Source organism: Mirounga angustirostris, unplaced genomic scaffold, assembly GCF_029215605.1.
Source record: "Mirounga angustirostris isolate CCGP_5_RB_7025 unplaced genomic scaffold, mMirAng1.0.hap1 SCAF_6, whole genome shotgun sequence".
Taxonomy (NCBI): Eukaryota; Metazoa; Chordata; class Mammalia; order Carnivora; family Phocidae; genus Mirounga; species Mirounga angustirostris.
Genome location: NW_026991714.1, coordinates 44908136 through 44927458, shown reverse-complemented (window position 1 = coordinate 44927458; position 19323 = coordinate 44908136). Strand labels below are relative to the sequence as shown.

General features: G+C 46.7%; 1 long non-coding RNA gene across 2 annotated transcripts; it reads right to left on the bottom strand.

Annotated features, from left to right (window-relative positions):
* Positions 1–1972: 1972 nt before the first annotated feature.
* On the bottom strand, positions 1973–18799 carry LOC135364724 (uncharacterized). 2 transcript variants are annotated; one of them, XR_010412304.1, is made up of 4 exons: positions 18083–18798; positions 17285–17980; positions 2678–2844; positions 1973–2553 (listed from the first exon to the last, which is right to left on the bottom strand). It is a non-coding gene; the product is annotated as an uncharacterized LOC135364724 (long non-coding RNA). The 2 variants fall into 2 exon arrangements; XR_010412303.1 differs by having other exon boundaries at positions 1973–2844; positions 18083–18799.
* Between the last annotated feature and the right edge of the window lie 524 nt (positions 18800–19323).

Genomic DNA, 19323 nt, shown 5'->3' with positions numbered 1-19323 from the left:
AGATGGGGTGTGTGATATTGTGATATAAGAAATAAATATTTGGGGATGCCTGGGTGGTTCAGTGGTTGAGCATCGGACTCTTGATTTCGGGTCAGGTCATGATCTCGGGGTCATGGAATCCAGCCTTGTGTCAGCTCCGGGTTCAGTGTGGAACCTGCTTGAGATTCTCTCTCCCTCTCCCTCTGCCCCTCCCCTGGCTCACACACGCACTCTCTCTCCCTCTCTAAATAAATAAATAAATAAATAAATAAATAAATAAAATCTTAAAAAAAAAAAAAAGAAACGTACATTTGGTCTATGACTAGGTTATTGGAACAAGAGATTCTAAAAATTTTATTTCCAAACTGGCAGGTGTTAGAGGGGCAACTTTTGTTATTCGTAATAAGCTTATTTCAACCCTACCTAAGTTTATGCTAATGAAGTGACTTAAGGAAGGCCCCTAGATAGTTTTGGGGTAGGGGCTGGTTGCCAGAGGAATCAAGCAGTGGTTACAGGGTTGGAACCTTTAGCCCTTCCCCACCCCCAGCTCTGGGGAGGGGGGAGGGGCTAGAATTCAGTGAATTAACCCATTGCCAATGATTTAATCAATCAGGACTAACTAAGCAATGAAACCTCTATAGAAATCCTAAACAATGAGGTTTAGAAAGAGCTTCTGGATAGGTGATTGCATCCCTATGCCAAGAGGGTGGTGTACCCCCAAATCCAAGGGGACAGAGGAAGTTCCTGTGCTCAGGACCCTTCCAGACCAGACCTTGTCCTATGTACATCTTGCCTTCATCTGGCTGTTCATTTATATCCTTTATAATATCCTTTATCATACACTGATAATAGTAAGTAAAGTGTTTCCCTGAATTCTGTGAGCCATTAATAACAAATTATCAAGCATGAGGCAGAGGGTGTCAGGGGAACCCTCAATTTGTAGCCAAGTTGGACTGCAGTGTGGATAACCTGGGACTCACCCCTTGTGATTGGTGTCTGAAGTTGGGGGCAGTCTTGTGGAACTGAGCCCTTAACCAGTGGGATCTACATTAACTGGGTAGTGTCAGGATTGAATTAAACGGTAGGATACCATAGCTGATGTCTGCAGAAAACTGCTAAGTGTGGAAACCCTACACATTTACAAGTGTTATGTGTCAACACAGATCTTAGTAGGGCGAATGCTCTTTTTCTCACGTATTCCTTTGTAAGGGGATCCCAACAAAATCTCACACCGAGTCTTACTGTGCCAGAAGGGACCCAGAATCAGGAGATGCTGAGAAGTGATGGTGCTTGTCACCTAATTAGCCCCATGAATGGGAACGAGTCATTTCACTCCTCCGGGTCCAATTCCTCCCATAAAATGGAGTTGTCGGTAGGTGATGTCTGAAGCTTCTTTCTGTTTTGGAATTCCGTGCTCCTGTTCTGTTGGCTGTGAAAAAGTCAGCATGATGTGCAGGAGGCTTTAGAATCATACAGCCCTAAAGTTCAACACCAAGGTTGTTGTTATTGCACATCTTTGGGCTAGAGAGTTACGTTAATAATGAAGTGCCTCGCTTGAAAAACGGGGAAAATAATAATTACATTGTAGAATTGTGAAGATTGGAAAATAAAGCACTGAACACAGATAGCAGCATCCTTTTTCAGACCTAATGCTACTTGAGAGACCAATTATTTTTTAATAAACAAATTAAAATAATGGACGCTATATCATGCCTAAAGGGTTACTTTGTCATTTTAAGGTGAAACAGTTTAAAATAGGATATGAGGTTCTATGGGGGAAAATCACCAAGTGATGAAACAGAAGACCTTTGCAGTTTCTTCAGAGAGCTCATGTTAGAACAGTTTACTGACGGAATTTTCTATTTTGGAGAGATTTGTCCAAGTCTACCCAAGTCTACAGGTGCTGCTATGATAAAGCTTCTCTGGGTTTCGCAAAATGAAGAGAGGTTTGTTAAGTTTAAACAGAGCAAAGAGCAATTTTATTTAAGCTAAGAAATGAATTTATTTGGGCATAGCAGAGGAGTTGCAATTTGCGACAAGCAAGCAATGGTGAGCCACAGGCCGGTCCAAAGAGACACAGGGAAGGTCAACTTTTTACTAGGTTTTAGGAGGAAACTGGGGAGGGTTGTTTTGAACAAAAGAAACAGGGGTTAGGTTGTGGCTGTTTCCCATTGGCTGTAAGTGGTGGCTGGAGCTTGTTGCCTGGGCAGGGAGGCATCTTCCTTCTTTTTCTTAAAAGCAGGAGAGGGGCACCTGGCTGGCTCAGCCGGAAGAGCATGCGATCTCAGGGTCCTAAGTTCGAGCCCCGCTTGGGTGTAGAGATTACCTAAAACAAACAAACAAACAAACAAACAAACAAAACAAAACAAAAGGCAGGAGACAGAATTCCTATGTGAAACATGTCCTGTCGAAATCACTCTGGTCTCCTGCTGCTGGTTCTGCAGGCGGCAAGAAGCAGCACGTGGGTGAGAGCTCCCCCTTCAGGGCTCCCCGGCTCCATTTTCAATGAGGTTTCCTTTATTTTCCCGGGTTACATTTTCTCCTCTGTGCTAATGCACCGCGGTTTCCATAAAACTGAAAGGAGAAAAGAAAAGTTGTGCTAGGTTTTCAGCGACCAGGACAGTTTGGAAATGCAGAGGCTGGGCTTTTGATTTTACACCAGGCATGGAATAAAATGCAGGAAACCATCATTTCCTACTGAAGCTGCTGCCGTCATGGTGCACCTGCGGGGTCCCATGGTGCCCGGGAGGAGGGCTGCTTCATTTCTTCACAGTTATACCGCTTTCCCTGAGGAATCCCGGATCCAGCCTGTCCAAGAACGTCCTTCAATGTGAAGTCAGTGATTCAGTCAGAGTCTGAAAGATTCTTACAGAAAAAATCAAATGACAAAGTTGTCCCATTGCAGGGGCGCCTGGGTGGCTCAGTCGATTAAGAGTCCGACTCTTTTTTTCTTCGTTTTTAAAAATCTAAATTCAAGTAGCCAACATATAGTACATCGTTAGTCTCAGATGTAGTGTCCAATAATTCATCAGTTGTGTATAATCCCCAGTGCTCATCACATCCTGTGCCCTCCTTAATGCCCATCGCCCAGTTACCCCATCCTCCCACCCACCTCCCCTCTGGCAACCCTCAGTTTGTTTCCTAGAGTTAAGAGTCTCTCATTGTTTGTCTCCCTCTCTGATGACTTCCCATTCAGTTTTCCCTCCCTTCCGCTATGATCCTTTGTGCTGTTTCTTATATGCCACATATGTGAGATCATATGATAATCATCTTTCTCTGACTGACTTATTTCCCTCAGCATAATACCCTTTAATTCCATGCACGTCAATGTAAATGTCAAGTATTCATCATTTCTGATGGCTGAAATTGGACCAGTTTCTGACACCATACACAAAGAGAAACTCAAAGTAGAGGAAAGACCTCAATGTGAGACAGGAATCCATCAAAATCCTAGAGGAGAACACAGGCAGCAACCTCTTCCACCTCGGCCACAACAACTTCTTGCTAGACGCATCTCCAAAGGCAAGGGAAACAAGGGCAAAAATGAACTATTGGGACTTCATCAAGATAAAAAGCTTCTGCACAGCAAAGGAAACAGTCAACAAAACTAAAAGGCAACCTACTGAATGGGAGAAGATATTTGCAACTGACATATCTGATAAGAGGTTAGTATTCAAGGTCTATAAAGAATTTATCAAACTCAATCACAACCAAAAAAACAAATAATCCAATCAAGAAATGCGCACAAGACATGAACAGACATTTCTCCAAAGAAGACACACAAATGGCCAACAGACACATGAAAAAATGCTCCCCATCACTTGGCATCAGGGAAATACAAAGTGTCGACTCTTGATTTTGGCTCAGGTCATGATCTCAGGGTCGGGGGGTCAGGCCCCTAGTTGGGCTCTGTGCTCAGCAGGGACTCTGCTTCTTTCCCTCTTCCTTCCCCGTGCATGCATTTGCACTCTCTCTCTCTCCCTTCCTCTTTCTCAAATACATAAATAAATAAATCTTTAAAAAAAAAAGAGAGAGAGAAAGTTGCATCATTGCAGACTCAATATTGGACCTTCAGCTTCTTTGTATCATTAAATTTGCAATTCTTTAAAAATAAAAACACTGCACAAATAGAAAATATTATTTTGAACTGACCAAGAGTCATGGTTTGGGTAAGGACCACGGAGAATAACAAATGGGGTGGAGGATTTTGGGATGTGATTTTTTTCATGACATAGATTTTATATTATTTGTTATGTGCAAAAGGCAGGAGGTATAGTCTGGGTCAGGATGACTCTGTGTCACCAGGTACCTGCATGAGGTGTGAAAAAGCACCTTTCTTTCTACTTAGGAAAAGAGCTGTTTTGGATTGGCCAGGATGATTTTTTTCCCCTGAAGAGCTGTGTCTTAAGATTGTCTGCATTGGATTTGCTGTAGTGGAATTCAGCTCTCTCTGAGGAATTTCTTCTAAGAATTCCCCTTTGTCTTGTGTTCTGTTTCCAGTTGGACCACCAGCCTTTGACATTGAATGAAAAGCCCCAGCCAGAGGGGCTCATCAACCAGGGGGTTGCTGTGTAGAAGAATGAATCATTTGTTTGTTTTTAATTTATTTCTCTTTCCGACACACATACACTAAATTGAAATGACATCGAAAGTATCAATCTGAGGGGTGCCTGGGTGGCCTCTATTTATTTATTTGACAGAGAGAGACACAGCGAGAGAGGGAACACAAGCAGGGGGAGTGGGTGAGGGAGAAGCAGGCTTCCCACAGAGGCGGGAGCCTGACGCGGGGCTCTATCCCAGGACCCTGGGATCATGACCTGAACTGAAGGCAGATGCTTAATGACCGAGCCACCCAGGCGCCCCAACAAATAAAACCTTTAAAAAATATATACATCATTATTGTGGAGTATTAAGAGCAGGCAGGGCCATAAGAAAGCCGTTCCCAGCAGATGACTCGGTGATATGGAACTTATCAACATTGATTTCTAGGTTTGTTTTGTTTCATTTTTAATTTATAATAGTAACAGCTAATATGAGTAGGCCATGTCCAGTTTATAAGTTGTTTAGTATGCATTTATGACCTAATGTGATCCTCATGGCAGCATAATGACACAGATACCATCATGATCCCCCGTTTTACAGATAAGAAGACTGAGGGTCTGAGAGACTGACCATCCCCAGGTTTTCCAGTTAGCAAGAGGCAGAGCTTGAAATCAAGTTTAAGTGTTCTGACTTTGAAGTCCTTGTCCTACCATTCCTTTTTAAAGAAGACCTGAAACCATGGAATCCATGAGCTAGAAGGGATCTGGGAGATGGGCTGGGCCAGCATTTGCTAAGTTCTGCAGGATGTTAACCTGGGTTCCAACAAACAAAGTTTGGGAACTGGCAGATTAAAGGATGTGGAATGGATTTCTTGAGCACAGAATGTCCCAGAGCCTTTAGTAAGCTAATGGATCTTGATGCTTTTGCTAATCTTATTTGGAGACCAATTTCTTCTAGGGCAGCATCTACTTAAGACCCACAACCTGGGCCCCTAGCTTGTCCAGACTCCTGGGTGGTGTGTTGCCCAAGTCCCAGAGTGAGCAGAACGAGGGCAACACCTTGGTTTTCAACAAAACCATGAAGAGCAATGGAGTTTCTTCTGGCCCTTGGGCCACCTCCTTGTTAATGTTGCTTGTCATCCCAGAGCCACTCAAACCACACTGCAGGAGCTGCAGTCCCCACTGGAGGGCCTCACCTTGGCCTTCCAGGCCTTCCAGGCCTTCCAGGTTTCATTATAGATACCTGCTCCCATCTCAGTCCCTAGTATTCCGGGCTCCATCGTGAGGTGTCTTGGAGGGCAGGCTCTGGATTGCCCAGGTGTACATCGTGACTCTCCTGCTCTCTCTGTGTTATCCTTTGTCTTTGTGTATCAGTTTCCCCATCAGCAAAAGGGGGCTAAACCTATCTGTTTCATAGGTCTTGTAAAGATTCAATGACATCATACATGTAAAGCACCCCACTTACTGCCTGGTCCTTAGTAGGTATTCAAAAAACTCACACTGTGGTTATTATCATCTTAGCCTGGACACTAAGTATTTGCAGAAGATATGCAGGCCACCTTCCATATATTTCTCCAGATGTACCAGGCAGTTATGACCCCTGCAGAGTTGCCATTATTGAGTTGTTCCTTGAGGTCATGCCCTCCGCATGTTTGTGGGATGCTGCAGGTTTATAAAAGTAGTTAGGTACCTCCCATTGGGATGGTCCTACATCCCTGTGTGCTGTATGGTGACTTCCTCATGAGACATTCCTTTCAGAATCAAGTTCTAAGAAAGATGTTTTGTATCTCCTTATGACCTCGATGACGGTTCCTCCTTCGTTTTGGCTTGGAGTTAAATTTTGCGTCAAATTTTTCTTATTTTACTCCTCATTTTAGCCTTTTTCCCCCCTTTTGAGTTGTGCTTTGCATATTCCTGAGTTTGTTTCTTTTTGTATTTTCAAAATTTCATTTTTAAAAGATCTTATTGATTTGAGAGAGTGCACAAGTAGGGGGGAGGGGCAGAGGGACAGGGCGAAGGAGACTCCTCATTGAGCAGGGAGCCCAATGCAGGCCTCAGGGCTCGATCTCAGGACCCCAGGATCATGACCTGAGCTGAAGGTAGATGCTTAGCCAACTGTGCCACCAAGGTGCCCCTTAAAATTTCATTTTTAATGTATTCATTTTGTAATTGATATTTTTGTTAGCCATTTGAGTCTTCGGAGAATTAGGCAGGATACACACACACATACACACGCACACACATATAAATATCCCAGAAGGATGAGCTGAGTATCAAACCAAAATCATTGTATCGGATAGTAGCAAATGTGTGGTGTATCTTAAGTAATTCTCTTTAAGGAGTCAGTTTATCCATTTTCTATACTCAGTGTACCAATTCATAATTCTTCAAAAATCAAAGAAGTGTCTCAGTATAATTTAATAACACCTAACATTTCATGAATATTTACTGTGTGTCCTGAAAGAGACTGACATGCCTTTTCTCTATTTCTCATAACATGTCAGCATATTGGGTAACATTATCTCCATGTTAAACAAAAGAAAACTAAAGCTCGGAGAAGGTAAGTGTCTTCCTCAGATTTATCTAGCCGGTAGGTGGTGGGTTAGAGATTTGAGTCCTGGAAGGTCTAATTACTATTCATGACCTCTTCAGTACATTCTGCCCCCTTCACACAATCAAGAACTTCTCTGGTTGGTAATGGCTGTCATATATATTTCTCCAGCTGAGGCTATTTTGTGCACATCAAATGATGCAGTGGTTTGATTCCCCTACCTTTAAGAGGTGGAGTTTAATTCCCCTTCACTTGACTATGGCCTGGACTTAGTGACTTACTTCCAACAAATAGAATATGGTGGAAGTAAAAGTATGTGGCAGCAAGACTAGGTCATAGAAGGCCCTGGGGCTTCCTTTTTGTTCTCTCTCGGGTCACTTGCTCTAGAAGAAGCCAGCTAGCATGTCATGAAGACCCTTAAGGGGCCCCACGGAGAGACCCTGTGGGTAAGAACTGAGGCTGCCTGCCAAAAGCCAGGGAGGAACTGTCAGCAACCCTGGGAGTGAGCTATCTTAGAATTGAAATCTCCAGCCCCAGTCAAGCCTTCAGATGATGGCAGCCCCAGCCAATGTCTTCATTGTAACCTCATCAGAGACCTTGAAAAAGAACCACCCAGCTAAGCTGCTCCCAAATTCCTGGTGCACAGAAACTGTGAGATAATAAATGTTTGTCATTTTAAGCTAAGTTTTTTTTTGGGGGGTAATTTGTTATGTAACAACAGATAGCTGAGGCAGATGATACAGAATTTGAGGGTCCTGCCCCAGGCCCTGTGTGAGCCCTTGACAGCTCCCAGTTCTCTTCTACAGGATGTACTGGATCTGTCTCTAGCTACTCCTGCAGACCATGTTTCTGCTGAAGATGGTTGACTTTTCTGCAGATGAGACTGTAAGTCCAGCTCTTAAATATTTGCAGGTGAATAGGAATTTGCCTTGTTGTCTGGCAGTCTAGAAGGCTCTCACTTGAGGCAAACTTGACGAGCTCTATTAGAGTACTTGTTGGGAGGCCAATGAGGAACTGACCTTGGGTGTGGGGGTGGTACCTGTAGTCCCAACTCCTTGAGAGGCTGAGGCAGGAGGACCACCTGAGCCCAAGAGTGCTGGGCTATAGAGCGCTGTGCCGATTGGGTGTCCACATGAAGTCTGGCATTAAGATGGTGCCCTCCGGGGAGCAGGTGACCACCATGTTGTCTGAGGAGGGGTGAACCAGCCCACACTGGAAACAGAGCAGGTCAAAACTCCCATGCTAATCAGTAGGGGGAATGTGTCTGTGAATCGTCACTGCACTCCAGCCTGGGCAACTCAGTGTGACCCTTTCTATAGAATATATACATATATGTGGGAAAAAAGGACTGACCTTGAGTGAAGATTTGTCAAAGTTCACCTTAGGCCCCCTGATGTTGGAGGCAAATAACAGACCCAGGAAGCTGTTGATGTTATCCATTTATAGATCCTCCGTGTTCTGTCCCGGTATGAAATTGTTAAAAGAATGCAAAGAGCCTGGAACATGTTATCTCATACTCATCAGAGCGTGTCCAAAACCAGAAGAGTCTCCTTCTAAAACAATGTTTCTGTGCTTCCCCCAAACCCTGGTTGAGACTATGTCTTGGGCCACGATTCAGGTAGTATATATTTAATGCCTGCGAGGTACCACGTGCTACTTGAGGGACTTAGAGTGCAGCAATGAACAGACAGACAAAATTCCTGCCCTCATGAAGCTTATAGTCTTTTGAGGGAGACAGCAAGTAAGTAAGCAAAGAAGTAAGATGTTGATTTTGGAGGGGTAAGTGCAATGCAGAGAAATAAAAAAGAGAGTGTGGTGCTTGGCCCAAGAGGAGCCCTGGGGGAGAAGAGGCAGGGATGGCTGCTCTGAGGGGACACTTGAGCAGAGAGGTGCATGTTGAGAAGTGCCCTGCCGACATTCCAGGCAGAAGGACAAGTCCTGTGGCAGGAACGAGTGTGGCTTATGTGAGGAACAGCCCAATGACACTTTGGGATTTCTGTGTAAGGATTCACATAACAAATCCCTCTTGAGGGGCAGAGTTTCAGGAAAAGTTTGTCCCTGCTGACCAATTTGTGTTCTTTTTTGGCGAGAAAATAACTTACAATGTCTGCCTTTCAGCCTGGGCTTCCAGAAAGCTCAGAGCCAAATTCTGTACCGGCTGTTTGTGGGCAATCAGTTCATCTCAGGAGTCTGGGAGTAGCTGCTCACTCTGCTTCTTTATAGAAATAAATTCTCATTTGTCCTGGGCTTTCTCAGGGTATGCTTATATTGTCACCCAGATACCACCCCAAGTCGAGCTGGGAGGGGGTAGAAGAATTAAGCTATTAGTAATACTTGTCATTTGACAGATTTTCATTAGAAACAAGGAAGTATAACAAAGTGGCAGATTTCATTGCCCTGTAGATTCATTGCACAGAGATTTATTAATTGCGTACCAGTTTCCAGAAACTGGATGGGGATCTGTGTGGAAAGATGAAGAGGATGGTCCCTGCCCTCAGTGTGTTCCCTCACATTCTTGGATGCAGTGCAAACACAACAGCAAATACTTACCAAACGTCTGAGGCAAGCTGGGATGGGATGGGAGCCCCGAGAGCGGCAGCTTGTCTTGGGGAAGACTTTGTTGGAGGAGGCATCTGTGCATGGGGTCCCTGCCCCTCATGGTAGGAGAAAGGCCACATCAGCCCCTTCACCCACCCCCCTCCGAGGAGGGTAGTGATTGGGTGCCCTCCCCCCCCCCACCGGCAGAACATATGGGCACCTTCTGGGATCAATCCCCGCCTCAGGTCTGAGCTCCATGGCAAGAGCTTTCCTGACAGGAAGGAAAAATAGATTGAAAATGTCTCAGCTCTACAAGACCTATTTTTAATTGATTAGTGCACAGACTCTTCAATCACGGTATTAATATTTAATTGTCCTGTCAGGTCAAATCCTTCCCGGTCGGACAGTTAAAAATGGCCTAGGACAGAGGAGGAAATGAGGTGGCGGGGTGGCATGCAGTGAGGAGGGTGAGGCGCTGGCTCGGGCCAGGGGCGATCAGGATCTGAGGGCCGAGGAGGAGCAACCCTGGCCCTACGCTCCTAACAGGAAGAACATCTGGCTCCTATCCCCCTGTCACTGTCCCTTCAGTGCCTACATCTGTGAGCACAGCAGTGCTTGTCCGCAAGCCCATTTAGGGAGCCACGTGGGAGTTCAGGCAACACAGAGGCCTGTGGAGAAAATGGGGGTTTCTTTGACGAGGAGAAGCTGAGAGGCTGGTCTCTTTGGAAGGACCCAGAGGACCAAGCGCTCAAACACCCCAGTTCCCTAAATCGGAGGTGAAACCCGATTTACAGGCATGTTTCTTTGAGAAATGGTGTTCATCTTGGCTGCCTAGAATCACAGCAACATGGAAAAATGGCATTTTAGGTGAACGCTCGCTCAGAGGCAGTCAGTCAACGTCTCCATGCGACTCATTAGAGACTATTAATAGGCAGGAGATGAGAGGGATGCGAGAACTGGTTTTCAGTTTCAGCCTCTGGCTTCATTTATACGTCCTTTTTAAGGGCAGAAGCTGGGAGGGAAGGCCTTTCCCCCAGAGCCATGGGGGGAAATGAGTACCACCCTCATCCTGGAGGCCCCCACGGTCTCTTCTGACCACTGCCGAGTCCTTCCCTGAACAAACGTCCAGCAAGCCCAGATAGTCACAGGAAATCAAGATGAGGTGATGCCTCATTTTCAGCAAGCTCTGAAGAAAAACTCAAGTCATCTTCAGGAAAAGCTTCAGTATCGCCTTCACCTCTCTGTGCGTCCTCTTGGTTTGAGGCAATGGTTCTCACGGGGGAAGAAGCATCTGCCTGAAGAGGGCCTTTGGAAACATGTGGGTGTGTTTGGTTGTCTTAATAGTTGGGTTGGGATGCTCTTAGCGCTCAGGGGGGGAAAGGGCAGAGATGCCAGACAGGCTGAAATGTTCTGGATGGTGTCCCCAACCAAGAACTATCTGTCCTTCGCCCTGCATGTTTGCTGGGTGTGCCGGAGTGGAGAACGTGTTTGGGATGATCTGAGCCTAAAACTGAACTCTATTGTACTCATAAAGTATTTGTTGCACATTTTTTAATGCACAAGGTTTACCAGGAAGGCGACTGTTGTGGAAATCAAGGAAAGACTGGATTTAGAGGTGGGGGGGACGTTTCCAAGAGCTGTTCACCTTTCAGCAAGATCAGATCCCCAACGGCAATGCCACCTGTGACTCATGAGCTTCCAGAATCACACAGCTGTACGGGTCTGCATTCGCCGCCAGATTCACGGGGGGCCTCTGCTCCTGCCCCGGGGGCATCTCATACTTCCCGCTGGCTCCTAAAGTAGTCCCACCAAACCTTTATGTACTGAAACACATGCTGTTATCACAAGCGACTTTCATTTTATTTCTCTTTTATATTTCCATTTGGGCATGAGACTGACTTTCAGAATTGTGTGTAGGTGGGTCATACTAATTTAATTTCAAGAACACAAAGGGGACATTATAGGATGTTTGTTTTTGGCGGAAGGCATTGGGTCTGATCCAGGTCCTTAACCAGGGTTGAGATGACTGGGTTTAGGTTTTAAAACAGCAAAAAACCCTTGAGAGAAGAGCCAAGCAGGTGGATCATCAGGAATTGGATCCCCTGAGTCATGTTCTACTCTGAGGCTCGAATGTTTCTGAGAACACAACTGTCTGCAAGCCTCAGAAAGAGTGTGGGAAAGAGTGAAGGGTTGGAAAAAGCAAGAGTGCAAAGGTCACGCGGGACCCTGGCTCTCAGCCTCCCCGGGGCAACTGCCGGGTTTGTGGCAAAGTGGGACTTAGCTCACGCTGATTGCAGGCACAGGGGTGCCAGATTCCCTGCCCCCAGTGGTGCTGGGAAGCTGAAATGTGGGCAGTTGATTCGCTGGGGTAAAGCCAGTCTGCTCTAATAAAGGGAGCCAACAATGCAATGGCTTAAGGAACCGGGATGTTGATTTCTTTTGCAGGTCACGGTCAAGTCAGGGCCACGGCCACGTCTGGGTGTTCGCCAGAAGAGGGAAGAGGGTGTGGAAGAGAGCGTGAGCAGGGTTGTTAAGGTCCAGGCTGGGAAGTGGCCCACCTAGGTGCCACTGGTGCGCGTCCTCTGATTGGTGGGGAAATGGCATCTTTAGGAGAGCGACCGTCGCCCCGCCCCCTGTAACACTGCCGGCCTCCACCCGAGTCCCAAATTCCAGTATTTAAAACACATCATGTGGACAGTGCAGTGCAGACCACAGGGCCGGGCTGGGCTCAAAGGCAGCCGGTCCTGCCCTGCTGGAATTTCTCATTTAGTTGGGGATTTGCGTTCCACACATGGACAAACAATTCACAATAGAGGTGGAAGGAGGAAGGTGGGTGGGACAGGGTGTTTGAGCTGGTGGAGGAGGGGCGTACTCAGTGCAAACACTCTTAGCTTGCAGGACAAGAATAGACCTTGAATGCAGGCAAGGGAGTTTTTATTCGGGTTACCTGTCCCCCCTCTCCGGGAAACCTTTCCTGACAGATCCCTCCCGGACCCACCTCAGCGTTCCCGTGAAACACTCCCCAAGCAGGGCCAATCAACCTTACTGTCTTCCTGGTCCATTTTTGTCTTTCTATCTAGACTGCATTTATATTTTGCTCACTGTTCTAGGCTCAGTGGTCTTGCAGAGTCATTGGAATATGGTAGGTGCTCAACAAATACTTGATGAATGACTGAAAAAAAAATCCCCCGAGCAGTAGACAATGAATGCATGTTAGAGTCTGTGCAAGGCATGATGACGATGCTTTGGTGGGAAGATGGATCTGGTATCAAGCTGAGAAGGTAGAGTAGCAGGACACAGACAGACTGGGTTGCTAATGAAGTACCCGGTGAGCGAGGGCAGAGGTGTCCTGTGGGAAAGGATGCGCGTGGAAAGGCTGATTGATCCAGGGGTCTGGGTGAGGAGTGGAGAATAAGAAACTCTGACTCGGGTATTTCCCTCCCAGTCTGGAGCAGCACTAACAGGAAGCCGCAGGACCAGTCACCCCGGGAAGGCCTGAGTGTGGAGACAGTAGGGAGCAGTGAGTGCTCGAAGGTTCTGCATACTACCAAAGAGAATTAATATAGCAATGCTAGGAGAGCTGTGCTGTTGGAGGAAGCATTTACGGTGGGCTTTGAGGCATGGGGAACAGGAGACTCAGAAAGGGCAGGTCAGCTTCTTAATTATCCAGGAATATAGTAAGAGTCCAATAAATATTTTTATGAATGAAAAAATAGATTAAAGATGGATGGATGGGTGGATGGATGAATGGATAGATTGGCTTGTATTAGACTTGTGAGAAAAATGATGAAGAGGACAATCGGGGATTCTTCCCAAGTCAGGAAGTTTTTGGTTGCTATGTCGGACCTGGGCCTCTCGAGGCAGTCAAAGAAAGCTGTGATCTCTGAGGAACAGGCTGCTTCTGCCGGACGTGAGTGGGAGTTTTGGGAAAAGTCTGGTCACCTCTTCTCTGAGCCAGTGGTCTCACTGGATTTAGCCCCTGTGACCCAGGACCAACCCAACTGCTGACCTTGTCAGCTCAGCCGCCAGGCCACGAAGGTTTCCGCAGCCCCGAGGGTTGGCAGCCGCCCCAGCATCCGCTGTAACATCCTCCCGGTGGTGAAAGACACAGGTCTTCCATTGTGTGCAGGGGAGGGAGGCTGCGGGTGGGGGGCCCCAGACAGAGCGCAGATACATGTCGGGGGAGACAGCCTCTGCCATCAGACAAAGGCCCGGCTGTGTTAGAGGATCCCTCAGGGAGTCAGATTATCAGGCTTGAGTTAAGGAAAGAGCTTTCTCTGCAAATAGAGCAGGTGCCCAGAAGTCAGAGCGCCAACTCAAGATGCCGTGGGAAGCAAAACAGAAAGGCCTGGAGTGGCTGGTGGTCAGGGTCATGGTGTCACCAAGGAGACCTTGAGAGCTAGGGGCGGGGAAGGGTTGGACTTGGTTTCAGTCCTCTGGACAAGGAGGCTCTGAATAGGGCTGGAAGTGAAGAGGAGGCAGGGGATAATTGTGTTGAAGAAGAAGTGGAGACCAGAAGTCAGAAGTCTTGGGTTTGAAATTCAAGCTTCACCAACAGTTGACTGTGAGCACGTTTTCCTTCTCTGTGCCGGGCTCTAGCCCAGGACTGTTGGAGATGGGGGAGGGGCAGATGGAGGTGCTCAGAAGAGGAACAGAGTTCCTCTTAGTGCATCTTAGTGCATCTGTGGTTGTCATTGCCCTGCATCTCATCATGGAGCTCAATGAATATAAAACAGCAAAGTTTCCAGGCTCAGAGACCCCACTTTGGAATATTCCCTACCAAGGTCAAATGGGCCCCAAATAACCTGAGGGAGCAGTGATTTCCCTTCCTGCAGCTCCCAGGATCAATTAGAAATAATAACAGTTTTGGGCCCCAGCATTATAAATTGGGATCGATTGCAAGTACTTCACCCCCAAATATCTCATTCTTGCCAAGGTGATGATTCAAATAATTGACATTCTGAAGGAGACTGAAAAATGTGCTTTGGGAAAAGATTAGATTCCTTTGCTGAACAATAGATTGGTATTTTTGAAATGACCGAGAACAACAAAGATAGAATATCCAAACCTACCTCATGAGTTAATCAAGCAAAAAACTAGACATTGCCATTATCCAAGTCAAGTGAGCAAGACTTTAAATGTAAATAAACATCTCAGAACATCATATTTGGAAGGTACCTTTGAAGATGCATGTAGCCCTACATACTCATTTTACAGATAGAGAAACTAAGGCCCAGAGAAGTTACAGGCAGACATGAAAGAGGCCATATTCTGAGTTTACTTTCTCCTACACTGAATGAAGCCCTGACTGCCGCGTGTCCACACCGTGGCACCTGGCTGGATGCCTGGGACACCTGGCAAAGCATGGACTAATTTTATCCAGCATTTGGGGGAACATTCCTCTCCTTCTCCTGGGTCCATCAGTCATGGGAGGGCACATGATCCCTGCCGGCCAAGTCACAGGAATTGGTCTAGAGTGAGCATGCGACCCAAACAGAACCCATCAGAGTCTCTTCCTGGAATTTTTATATGGGTGGTTCCAGAGCTGCTGGGGCCATAGAAGCATGTCTCCCTCCCTGTAAACAAGAAGCTGTTTGAAATAGGAGAGAATGAGATTACTCTATCTAGAAGGGAGAAAATCCAAGATGAGATAGTTGATAGACAGACAGATAGAAAGATAGATAGATACACACATATGATGAAAGAGCCAGCCCCTACACTTGCTAGTTCTTTTGCTTGAGCTAGCTTGAATTAAATTTCTGTCACTGGCAGACAAAAAAATTGTGATTAATATAGTGGAAAAACCCAGGGCTCTGTGACTTTGTTAATGATCTCAAGCGGATATGTTGGTGGTAGAAGGGAGAGAAATGAGAAAACCTAGCTGGTCTTCAGCCACTTTTCTATCACACTTTAGTTATATTCATTTTCAGATAAATACTGGGCCACTTCCAACAAGTCACTATTCACTGGAAGTCCACGCTTTCATTCATTCACCTTTGTAAATGTCATCCTCTCTGCCCTTGAAATCTCCTGCCCCTTTCTTTTATTTATTTTTATTAAAAAATTTTTTTAATGTAAACCCTATGCCCAACGTGGGGCTCAAACTCATGACCCTGAGATCTAGAGTTGTATGCTCCACCAACTGAGCCAGCCAATAGCCCCCCGACTTGCCCCTTTCTTTTTATGTTCCTTGGCTGATTAACTTCTATTCATCCTTCAAAGCCCTGTCCTGACTCTCCCCCATTTATTCATTTATTCCTTTAGCAAGAATTTATTAAACCAAGTTTTGCTCTAGGAGCTGGGGATATGGCAAAGAACATGACATGCTCTCATTCAACAGGTATCTCTTGAATGTGCCAGTCACAGCACGCAGGTAATCCAGTGGTGAGCGTGCAAGACAAGGTCTCTGTCCTTGCGGAACTTATATAGTATTGGGAGATAAAAGATAGAACTAATTTAAGATTGGGATGTGTACTCCTTTTATCACCACCCTCCTCAATAGCTCTTCCTTACCTGTACTAGACTCAGGAACTTGGGGAGAGAGACCGTGTCCTTCAATTCCTTTCTCCACCTGTAGGGGGCGGAGGGGCACCTCGATGCCTGGTCTGAGCCAGCAGTGCTTCCTTATTCATGGAGGATGCTGCCCAGTTAGGCGAGGGGTAGCTGCTGTGGGAGGAAGGACTGTGCCCCCCCAAGGCCTGGTGGCCTCTCCAACAGTGGGTGGAAAGAGGAATTTAACGAGGTTTTAAAGAAGACAATAAAGAAGTTTCAAAGGCGTGGCCCCTGGACTCAGCACTTTATGAGAAGTAAGCCCAGTCCCCGAAAACAGCTGTTTAATCTCCGAAGAGAAGCCGAGTTTAAGCCCCAGTGAAAGCTGTTGGTGGAGTCCGCGGGTGAGGCTGTGACTGTCACCACCATATAAGGAGGCTGTCGTGGCTTCTCACCAGCTTTGGGTGAGGGAGGTCAGGGGACCAGACAGGCGGGCCCAGGGCAGGGCAAATGCAGGAGGCCCTAAGAGGGGAGGTCCTGGGTGCTGAGAGGGGACTGGAGACCTGCAGTGCCCCTGGAATGGGCGCTGGAGGGACTGTGGAGTTCATCTGGACCAACTCCCCGATTTCAGTGAGAAGACTGAGGCCCAGAGACGTGAGGCAGCCTGATCAACGTCAACCAGCTAGGCCGTGGCAAAGCTAGGAGTTAGCTCCCAGTTCTGCCTCAGCAGCCCGCGGAGCCCCTTCAGGTGGGATATGGGAACCTTGGCTGATTCCCTAGCATATGAAGACAGTTTTTAAGATCAGTATCTGGCTTTCTTTCTTTCTTCTTTTTCTTTTTTTTAAGATTTTATCCATTTATTTTAGAGAGAGAGAGACAGAGAACACAAGCCGGGGGAGGAACTGAGGGGGAGGGAGAAAGAGGAGGAGAGAATCTCAAGGAGACTCCGTGCTGAATGTGGTGCCCGAAGTGGGTCTCGGTCCCCCAACCCTGAGATCATGACCTGAGCCAAAACCAAGAGTCAGACACTCAACCGACTGAGCCACCCAGGCACCCCTGACCCTCTTCCCCGCCCCCTCTTCCCAAAATGAACGAACACCTGTGTGCCCCAGGCACTGGCATCGGGGCGGAGCATGGAGATGCCCAGGTGTGGTTGAGTCCTGAGGAGCGGCCACTAGGTACTTACGGCTCAGTGTGGTCAGGAGGGGGCACCGGGAGCTCTAAGTGCATGGGGGTCATGGTCACCGAGCTCATCGTGGAGGCAACAGGGACTGTGTTCCGTAGGAGAGGATGCTTGTCCTAGTGTTGAAGAACGAGAGGGAGACAGGTGTTCGAGAAGCTTTAAGCAGGAATGGAAGACGCTGGGAATTTTGTTTCAAATAAACGACTCTGGTGCTGATGTGAAGGGTGGATTTAAGGGGACAGAGACTGGCAGGGCAGACCTGAGAGAAGGAAGAGCTTATGAGGGCCTGGAGTTGTACACGGGAGGTAGGAGGGCAGGAAAGAGTCAAGAAATATTTAAAAGGTAGCACCAGCAAACCTGTTGGTTGGTGAGGGGGGTGGGAAGCGGACTGAGGGGCGAGGCTGAGTGCTCAAGGTCACCTTGTCCATCTGTCGTCCGACGGCTCTTCCCTCAAGCTCCAGGCTGCTGGCTGGATGTCTCTATGCGGACAAGCACTGTCCCCTCAAACTCAAAGCCCTCTTGATTGTCTACAAAAATGTCTCCACCTTTTCATTTTCAGGTTTTAGTCCATGGTTCCCTACCTTCCCTGTCTTCAAGCTCTAGTTTCAGCCTTTGTGGCTAGGGCCACCCTGGTCCTTACCTTGGCCGAGCATATGATTTCCATCCGAGCAAATGCAACTCATCTGACTTTACCTGAAGCTGAATTTAAAAGGTACATCTAGTTACTTTCCAGGAACTGGTTGTTTTTCACCCCGAGCAGTTGAATAATTTAAAATTTAGTGAAGTTCAACAAACATTTACCCAAAAATTCATATTTGCTAAGACCCCAGAATCCAGCGAGAGCAGGTCAGTTTCTGCTCTCTAGGAGGTGCCCAGAGTGTAAGGGGATCCTCTTTTTCTGAACGGCAGGCCCTGCGATTCCGGGTTTTCTCCACCTTGCTCTGGTGAACAGAATGGAGAAAAAAAAGTTGATTCAGAAAACAAAATTAACAAATAACAAAACTTTCTTAATTATTTGTTCTCATAGGATCTGAAAATAAGTCTGTTGTAGAGAATACATTTTCAAATTTGACTTTTGGTTTTATTGTAGGTGCTCGATAAATATTTGTGGGATGAATGAGTGTCTAGGCTAAGAAAGCATTCATTGCAATAGGTCCTGTAAGACCTGATTGAAAAAGCAAGGGCTGGGAGGCACCCCTTGGCATCCTTGGCACCTGCACTGCGCCCTGCACTCACAAAAACTCAGGGCATGCTGGGTGGGTGAAGGATCAATTATTAGGATCACATTCTCCATTTATAAAAATCAACGATATTACTTTGTCCTGGAAAGTAGCTATTTAAAGTAGGTCTCTCCTGCATCCTGAAATCTTGTTACTGTAATTATTCAAATCGATTCAATATTTACTGAGAAAAAGTACAGATTGTTCAGGAAGGAGAGGGAGCCATTCCCAGTTCCCTAAGAATTGCAGTCTAGGTGGTGGGGGAACTGGGGCCAGGGAGCTGGAGGGTGGTAGGAGTGTGGGCTCTGGGTGTCAAACAGGCCCCACACTCACCCCGGGAAAAAGCTACTTCTTTCAATCAGCAGTTCATCCGTGTTGCTGCATGCATCAGTAGTTAGTCAAGTAATATTCCGTTATACGGATATATTGCAATATGTTAAACTGTTTGTCAGTTGATGCACATTGAAGTACTTTCTACTTTTCAATGTTTATGAATAGAGCTCCGGTGAACATTAACACTGCGAGTCCTGGGGCGCCTGGGTGGCTTAGTCAGATAAGTGGCCGACCCTTGATTTTGGCTCAGGTCATGATCTCAGGGTCCTGGGATCGAGTCCCAAGTTGGGCTCTGCACTCAGCGGGGAGTCTCCTTGAGGAGTCTCTCTCTCCCTTTCCCTCTGCCCCTCCCTTGTTGCTTTCTCTCTCTCTCTCAAATAATTAAATAAATCTTAAAAGAAAAAAGAGTGCAAGTCTTTTTGTGGGCTTATGCTTTCCTTTCTCTTGGTAAAATACCTAAGAATGGGGTTGTTGAGTGAAATGCTAAGT